This window comes from Orycteropus afer, unplaced genomic scaffold (assembly GCF_000298275.1).
Source record: "Orycteropus afer afer isolate SDZICR_OR568_19922 unplaced genomic scaffold, OryAfe1.0 scaffold00455, whole genome shotgun sequence".
NCBI classification, from domain to species: Eukaryota; Metazoa; Chordata; class Mammalia; order Tubulidentata; family Orycteropodidae; genus Orycteropus; species Orycteropus afer.
Window position 1 is genome coordinate 1,810,653 of NW_006922042.1, and position 9,156 is coordinate 1,819,808.

Here is a 9,156-nt window from a genome sequence, read left to right on the forward strand (position 1 = left end):
TCTTTTAGCAGTCCATGGTACTTTCAGCATTCTTTGCCAGCACCACAACTCAAAATCATCAGTTCTTCGATCTTCCTTACTCATTGTCCAGCTCTAACATGCATATGAGGCAAATGGAAATATCATGGTTTGTGTCAGGCACACCCTACTCCTCAAAGAGACATCTTTGCTCCTCAGCAATTGAAAGAGGTATTTGCAGCCAACTTGCCCAGTGCTGTATGTCCTCTGATGTCCTGATTGCTGCTTCCATTGGCATGGATTACAGAACCAAGCAATGTGAAGTCTTTGACAACTTCAATCTTTTCTCCATTTATTGTGATGTTGCTTATAGGTCCAGTTGTGAGGATTTTTGATTTCTTTATGTTGAGGAGTAATTTGTGCTGCAGACTGTAGTCTTCAATCTTCATCAGTAAGTGCTTCAAGTTATCCTCACTTTCAACAAGCAAAGTTGTGTCATCAGCATATCACAAGTTGTTAATGATTCTTCTCCAATCTTGATGCCATGTTCTTCTTCATATAGTCCAGCTTCTCAGATTATTTCCTCAGCATATAGATTGAATAAGTATGGTGAAAAGATACAACCCTGACACACTCCCCTCTTGATTTTAAAACATGCAGTGTCCCCTTGTTCTGTTTGAATGACAGCCTCCTGGTCTATGTACAGGTTCCTAATGAGTATGAGTAAGTGTTCTGGAATTCCCATTCTTCTCAATGTTATCAACAATTTGTTATAATCCACAAAATTCAATGCTTTTGCATAGTCAATAAAACATAAGTAAACATCTGTCTGGTATTCTCTGCTTTGAGCCAAGATCTATCTGACATCCACAATGATATCCCTTGTTCCACGCTCTCTTCTGAATCTGGGTTGTACCTCTGGAAGTTCTCTGTCAATATACTGCTGCAACCAGTTTTGAATCATCTTCAGTAATATTTTACTTGCATGTGATATTAATGATATTGTTCGATAATTTCCACATTTTGTGAGATCACTTTCTTTGGAATGGGTACAAATATGGATATCTTCCAGTCAGTTGGCCATGTAGCTGTCTTCCAAATCTCTTGGCATAACTGAGTGAGTGCCTCCAATGGGGCATCTGTTTGTTGTACAGGGTCAGCAAAAAAGGGGAAGACCTTAAATGAGATAGATTGACAGTGGCTGCAATGATGGGCTCAAGCATGACAACGATTCTGAGGATGGCACAGGACCATGTATATGGTCACTATGAGTTCAACTTGATGGCATCTAACAACAACAAGAATCCCCAGAATACCTTATATATCAAATTGGGGATTACCTTATATGTCAATAAGGACTTTGCAGATGTGATTAAAGATGTTGAGATGAGGATATTATCCTAGATTATCTGATTAGAACCTAAATATAATTGTGAATGTCTTTTTGAGAGGGAAGCAGAGGCAGATTGGATGTAACAAGAACAGAAGGAGATATGACCATGGAAGCAGAGAGAGATTTGAAGATACTATGCTGCTGCAGTCTTTGAAAATGGGGGAAGGAGCCACAAGACGAAGAATAGAGGCAGCCACCAGAAATTGAAAAAAGAAAGGAAAACGAATTCTCTCAGACTGTCCAGAAGGAACCAACCTTGTTCACACCTTGATCTTGTTTAATGTAAGTGATTCTGAACTTCTGAACTGTAAAAGAATAAATGTGTTATTTAAAGCCACCAAGTTTGTGATAATACGTTACAGCAGCCATAGGAAATTAATACATTACTGAAGGCATAATAGAATTTGGTCTTCACTTTTAAAATATCATCATGGCTGCAGTGTAGCAACATAGATTGAAAAAAGGTCCAAATTGGCAGGGATTGGAGGAGACTAAGTGAGAAGCTATTAGAGTAGTACATCATGCAGAGGTGATGACTCAGCTAAGCTGCTGGCAGTGGGGAGACTTGAGTGGATTAAAAGGCAATAAACATAGACTTAATGACTCAGGTAAGTCTATTCTTCCAGGGGTCATTGAAGGTATTAATTGCCCTGGTGACAGCACAGAGTTTGAGGTTCCCAAAAACTTGGTGAACTAAGCTAATGTCTAAGCAGAAGACTTTCACAAAAGGAGCTCATGTTAAGCCTGAGAAATATCTATTATACTGGCTTTGATGCATAACAACTAGGGTAAGGAACCTCTTGCTTGTCTTTTTTCTGACTTGTCCTGTTGTGTGCTCCTCCTCTACTATACTTGCCCACCCCCGCAGTAAGTATGGAAATTACATTTCTTCTACAGTTCACCTGAAGTAATCCACAAGTGGAGGACCTTGTTTTAATTGGGGACCCTCATCAATTACACCACCTCTTGTGTGCCTGCTTGTCATACTGTGGTGACTTGCATGTTGTTGTGATGCTGGAAGCTATGCCACTGGTATATTTCAAAGACCAGCAGGGTCACCATGGGGACAGGTTTCAGCAGAATTTCCATATTAAAACAGACTAGGAAGAAGGACCTGGAAGACTACTTCTGAAGATAATTGACCAGTAAAAACCTTATAGATAGAAGCAGAAAATTGTCTGATTTAGCACTGGGAGATGAGCCCCTCAAGTTGACAGGCATTCAGAATACAAATGGGAAGAAATGCATCCTCAAAGTAGCATCGACCTTAATGGTGTGATTGGAGTAAAGCTTTCAGGACTTTCATTTGCTTATGTGGTAAAACTCAAAATGAAAATCAACAGCTGCAAATATCCACTTGTAATTGGAATATATGTATGATGTATAAATCAAGGAAAATTGGAAGCTGTCAAAAATGAAATAGAATGCTTGAAGATCAATATCTTAGGCATTAATGAGCTGAAATGGACCAGTATTGGCCATTTTGAATGAGACAATCATATGGTCTACTATGCCAGAAATGAAAAACTAAAGAGGAACAGCATCACATTCATTGCCAAAAAGCTTATTTCAAGACCTACCCTGAAGTACAACGCTATCAGTGATAGCATAATATACATATGCTTACAAGGAAGACCAATTAATCCAACTGTTATTCAAACTTATGCACCAACCACGAATGCCAAAAGTGCACCTGACCCAAGCCATTATATTTTCAATCACTTCACATGCCAAAAAAGCTTGACAATGAATAAGGAAGACCGAAGAAGAAATGATGGATTTGAATTACGGTGTTGGTGAAGAATACTGAATATACCATGGACTGCCAGAAGAATGAACAAATTTGCCATGGAGGTATACAGCCAGAATGCTTCTTAGAAGCAAGGATGGCAAGACTTTGTCTCATGTATTTTAGGTATGTCATCAGAAGGGACCAGTCCCTGGAAAAGTATATTGTGCTTGGTAAAGCAGAGAGTCAGCAAAAAAGAAGAAGACTCTCAATGAGATGGGTTGACATAGTGGCTGCAAACATGGGCTCAAATATATTAATGATGCGAGGATGGCACAGGACCAGGCAGCATTTCTTTCTATTGTACATAGGGTCATTAAGAATTGGAACTGGTTTGATAGCACTTAACAGCAACAACAAGGTGACATTGGGGAAAGGAAAGACACTAAAATGCACACAAAAGATATAGACAACAGAGGCAGACACTATTACAGGCACAACACTGCAGTAGCACTAGCACAGATAGGTGAGAAGAGCACGTAGGGGTAGGTGAACAGGAATACACCCTAGACCAAGGATAGATCTGGTTGAAGAGAATCTTACATATGCACTTGTGATACAAAATTAGCCACCTACATTACAGAAGCTACAAAAGACAGGGTGGGGGTAACTTTACAGAGACAACCAAGCATCTTGTGAAAGAGAATTACTAGGCCTGGGGAGTCAGGAGCACAGTCTCAGGGGACATCATGCTCAATTGGCACACATAGTTTATTAAAAAATTGTTCTACAACCTAGTTTGGTGAGTAGTGACTGGTGTCTTAAAAGCTTTCAAGCAGACATCTAAGATACAACTATTGGTCTCCTCTTATCTGGACCAAAGAAGGATGAAGAAAATCAAGGTCATCTGGAAACAATTAGTCCAACGATAAGATGGACCATGAGAGCCTCAGCCTCCATGACCCTGAGACCAGAAGAACTAGATGGTGTGAGGCTACCAATACCAACTACCCAGAAAGGGATCAAACCTGGAGATCCTGGATAGAGTGGGAGGAAAATGTGGAACAAAATTCAAAACCACAAAAATGGCCAGAATTGCTGGTTGGATGGAGACTGGTGGAACACTCGAAACTATGGCCCCAGGTCACCCTTTGAGACTAGAAATGGACTTACTTACATGACTGGCTCTCAGGCCAACAATAGAAAGACTCACATACAAAATGCCTACTCCAGGTCAATGCACCCACCTACTCTAGGGAGATGCATCCCTTGGATCAAGCAGCCATGGGACACCAGAGGGATAGCATTCACATAGATGGAAGGCTGGACAGACAGGAATGGATGGATGAGAGAGGCACAGGGAGAGGGTGGTCATGGACAGGAGAGAGGAGGAGAATGTTTTACTGTTGGTGATGGTAATTGGGGCCATGAGACCAGACATGCATGAAATGTTGAAAGTAAAACAAGTTTGCTATGTAAATTTGCACCCAAAGCACAATAAAAATAAAGAAACCCTATTCCATTTAGGTGTCACTACACTATCCCCCCATTTTTACCATCCCTAGTGGCATAGTGCCTAAGGCATTTGACTCCTAACCAAAAGCCTGGTGGTTCAAACTCACCAGCCACTCCTCACAAGGAAGGTTGGGCAATCAACTTCTGTAGTGATACCAACCCAGAAACCCAAAGAAGGATCACTATGAGTCGCATATGATTCGATGGCAGTGAGTTTGTAAGCAACCATTAATCTATTTTATGTCTCTATGGATTTAGTTATTCTGGACATTTCATATAAATAGAATCACACAATAAAAAACAAAACAAAAAAACAAAAACTGGGTTGCTTAATTGGATTTTAAGGAACACCGTTTTAAATAACCCATAGGCAAAGAGGAAATTACAATGGAAACAAACAACATATTTTGAACTGAATGACAAAAAAAAATTTTTTTAACTTGAAGGACAAATAAATGCTACCCATCAATATAGATTGGTAAGATGCAGGCTTAGTCATACTTAGAAGACATTTTATGACATTAAAAGTATGTATTAAAAAGGTACAGAAGTCTTCACTGGTGATTTTTCCAATCATTTGCAACACCAATCCTAAACAAAGTCTTCCAAACAATAGAAAAATAACATTTCCTAACTTATTTTATCACTCAGCTTCACCTTGATATCATAACTTGACAAGGACATTGCAAGGAAAATTACAGGTCACATGAATAGAAGCAAAAATACTAAACAAATTATTATCAAATTAAATCAAGTAATACAGAATAAAAGTAATATATCACAAAGAATGGGGATTATTCTAGGAATGTGTGTTTTACCACTCATCAGTCAGTCATTGATATTCATAAACCAAAAACCAAACCAAACTCACTGCCGTTGAGTCAGATCCGACTCATAGTGACCCCACCTTGGGTTTCTGAGGCAGTATCACTATGGAAGTAGATTGCTCAACCTTCCTTCTGCGGAGTAGCTAGTGGGTTTGAACCACCAGGCTTCTGGTTAGCAGTCAAATGCCTTAGGCACTACACCACCAGAGCGCCTATTGATATTCATAGGTGCTCAATAATTATTTGCAGAATGAACAGCAAATAACCAATGATTGAGGGCATAAAAGTGCAGGACATCAGTTGGATATAAAATGCATAGAATAACTGATGGGACTCCACTTTTTGTGATCCTGTTCTCTCCCAGCCCCCAGTTGGCACAGGTAGAGTGAAGACTCTCCTTAGGGAAGTATAGGTGGGAGTTTCAGTCAGGGGACGTCCCAAGGGTACCTCTTCCCTTCTTTAAGGAGGGAATCTGGGATATTTTTCAGAGTCAGGGCTATGGGAAATGAACTTTGTCCTGAAGTCAATTCATTAATTTTGGCTTACTTCTCCATGTGGAACTTCTGTCTATTCCCCATGCTCATTATGAGCTGAGTGGGGTGTCTGTCCTGAGACCTCTGCTCTGTGATTAGAGGTATAACCCTGGGACATGAGCTCATCATCAATTTTGTGAGAAGCAGGAGAACTTCTTGGATGGTTAGTTCTCTAAATTTTTATTTGAGACCATAGAATTAGATGGACAGTGTAAGGAGCCTTCCTCAGCCCAAGGCTTGCTCAACCATTGCCCTGAGGACTGCTTCTTTGCATACTTCTTGGCTCTGATCTGTCTCTGCTGAGATATACTGGGTGGAGTGAAAGGTGAATATGGGGAGCTGAATGGAGGTGTAGCATGCGGAAACAGGTGAGGGGGACCTGATGGTTGAGGGAGTAAAGGTGACCAAAAATTGAGAAGTCAATCTGACTTCAGACTTCAGCCTGGAGAAAGTCAGGTGAGTACAGAGAAAATTTCTTGCTGCCAACTGACAAAGGCTGTTGTCATTGGAGACCAAAAAGATGGTAATCCTAGTCTTCCAGGACAAAAGTGCTATCATTGTACATCCATTTTTCAGTCATCCTAGGTAGTTCCAAAGTCATCAGGCAGATCTATTGATTCCTTGCAACCATATGTCTGTCTATCTGTGGTGTGGACAGTCATGTTTCATGCTTTCACCCGTGCCGATTTTGGAACATACCTTCCTGTGCTGTGCTCTGACTTCATTTGCTGCGATGTGTCTGTAACTCTTTATTTTGCAGGCTTTTCCCTATCTGATTCTAGACAGTTTTCTCCCTGCTGGCAACATGAGAGTGGAGTTATCAACACATGTTGCTTTATACCAGTGCATGAAAATCTGTTTACCCATCAGATTCACCTTGGAAGTTTTAAAAAGCTATATATGAGGGGGGCTCGTCTCAAACTCAGTAAGCCAGAACCCCAGGGGGTAGAACCAAGACACATGCATTTTTAATATCTCCAGATGTCCCAAAGACATAACCATGATTGAGATCCAATCATGACTACAGGTCCCCAGGATGCTCTGTGTATCTTACTCTTGTTTCTTCCTTCCTTCCTTCCTTCCCTTCTTTCGTTCCTTCCTTCCTTCTTTCATTCCTTCCTTCCTCCCATATGCTCCTATTACCAACAGTCAATATTCTTTGCCTCTCTTTGATGGTCTTTCCAGTTTGTGTTAGGGGACATTCTTGAATTCTGAGTAGGACACTACAGAAGCCAGAGCCATATTCTCTAGTAAAGTACTCCCAGAGGCCTAGTATTTGTAGAATGAGCACTGTCCCATTCCTTCTTTTGTAAATTCAGTGAATGTGTCTTGAATGTCCGCTTGAGGTTAGGAGCTGTGCTGGGTGAGTAATATATAACTGTGGTGTGCCCCTAGTACCTATGCTTATATTACCCCTAGTCATTAGAAAGTGGGATGGATGGTTGGAATGTGTCGAGAGAGACATTTCTGAGGTTCTCATAGTATTTGACATTGATATTTAGCTCTGTTGCAGTGCCTGCCTGTTGCCTCCTTTCCCCCACCCCACTTCCCTCTGTGTAGCAAAGAATGAAATGTGTCTCAAAGTTAGGTCTGGCCTTTGCCCTCAAATTTCTGGGGGGTGATTTCTAAACCTTTGGCATGTCATGCCTAATAAGAGTATCTGTTTGTCTGGGGGCCTTGGGTCACACTGGATAGTCTAGCAACTGCCACACTTCTGGTTAGCAGTCAAATGCCTTAGGCACTATGCCACCAGAGCTCCCAGGTGGGGGTTAGTTGCACTAACTAGTAACAATGTGATTTAGAGTGATGGCTTTGAGTCACATAGTATGAGTTCAACTAGAGGGGCTGGCGACTGAAGTCAGTAATGTGGGCAGTAGACCATAAAGTCCAATGAAGACCCTGGACACCAAGGCATGAGGTAGCTTCCCTGGTTGGCAATACTCCATATTGTCACACATCAGTAAATACTGAGAAAATAATACTATTCTACCTCCATGGGAAGAGGACAATTGGAAACTCTGGTATTTTCTTGGACTGTGCTGTATATACTTCATCCATTGACTGATTTTATTTATATCCTTTAGCTGTAAGAAACTGTTTACTATTGTTAAGTGCCATCAAATCGATTCTGATTCATGACAACTTCATGTGTGTGGAGTAGAACTGCTTCATAAGGTTTTCAAAGCTTTGACCTTTTGGAAGCACATTGCAAGGACTTTCATCTGAGGTGCCTCTGGGTGAGTTCAAACTTCAACTTTTCAGCTAGTAATTGAGAGTTTAACCATTTGCACCACCCAGGGGATCCTATGACAAACTGTAACCATGAGTATAGTAACTTTCAGTGAGTTCTGTGAGTCCTTCTACCAAATTACCAAACCAAATGGTCCTTATAAGGGGTTCTGGTGGTGCAGTGCCTAAGGCATTTAACTGCTAACCAGAAAGTTGGTGGTTCAAACTCACCAGCCATTCCAGAGAAGATGGGGCCATCTACCTCCATAAAGATTTACTGCCTCGGAAACCCAATGGGGGTCACTGTGAGTTTGGAATCGACTCAATGGCAGTGGGTTAAGGGTCATTATGGGAACCCCCAAACTTGCAGCTGGTGTCAAATGTGAAGATGGTCTTGTGTGGACTGTTTCTTCTAACTTCTAGTTGACTAAACTCTCACATCATTCCTCTTAAATCTATGTTGTTGTTGTTGTTGTTATGTGCCGTGAAGTCAGACCCGACTCATAGCGACCCCTCCTTGGGTTTCCGAGGTAGTGTCATTATGGAAGTAGATTGCCCCATCTTCCTTCTGAGATATTTCTATAATTATCTGTATGCCACTTAAAACCCCTTCTCTTTTTCTTGCATTCTCTGGTCACCCCTGCCTCTTTGCCTTGTTCTCTACAGTGTTTCAAGAGAAATAAGGATCAAATCTTGCTTGGTAACCACAGAGGGCAACTGAGAGGAAGTGGATTTTCGATGTAGAAGGAAAGGGTAGAACCTGTGTCAAATCTGGGCTCTGTCCTTTAGAAGAAATGGGAAATCATTATTTTCAATGTATGATGGAGACACCAGAGTCAGGGTCCCAGATGTCATCAACCTTCCCACAACAACAGCTCAGGATGATATATATATATATATATATATATTTTTTTTTTATTTGTTTGTTTCTCAGGGTCCCAACCATGGAACTCTGGAACCACACCACCATAA

At 41.0% G+C, this 9,156-nt stretch overlaps 1 protein-coding gene across 1 annotated transcript in view; it reads left to right on the top strand.

Moving 5' to 3' along the window:
* Positions 1–9,040: 9,040 nt before the first annotated feature.
* LOC103208588 (olfactory receptor 2M2-like) overlaps positions 9,041–9,156 on the top strand; it is a 1,177-nt gene continuing 1,061 nt past the window's right edge. The window contains exon 1 of the mRNA XM_007954282.2: positions 9,041–9,071. The gene's annotated coding sequence lies outside the window, so the exon portion shown is untranslated. The remainder of the gene's footprint in view (positions 9,072–9,156) is intronic.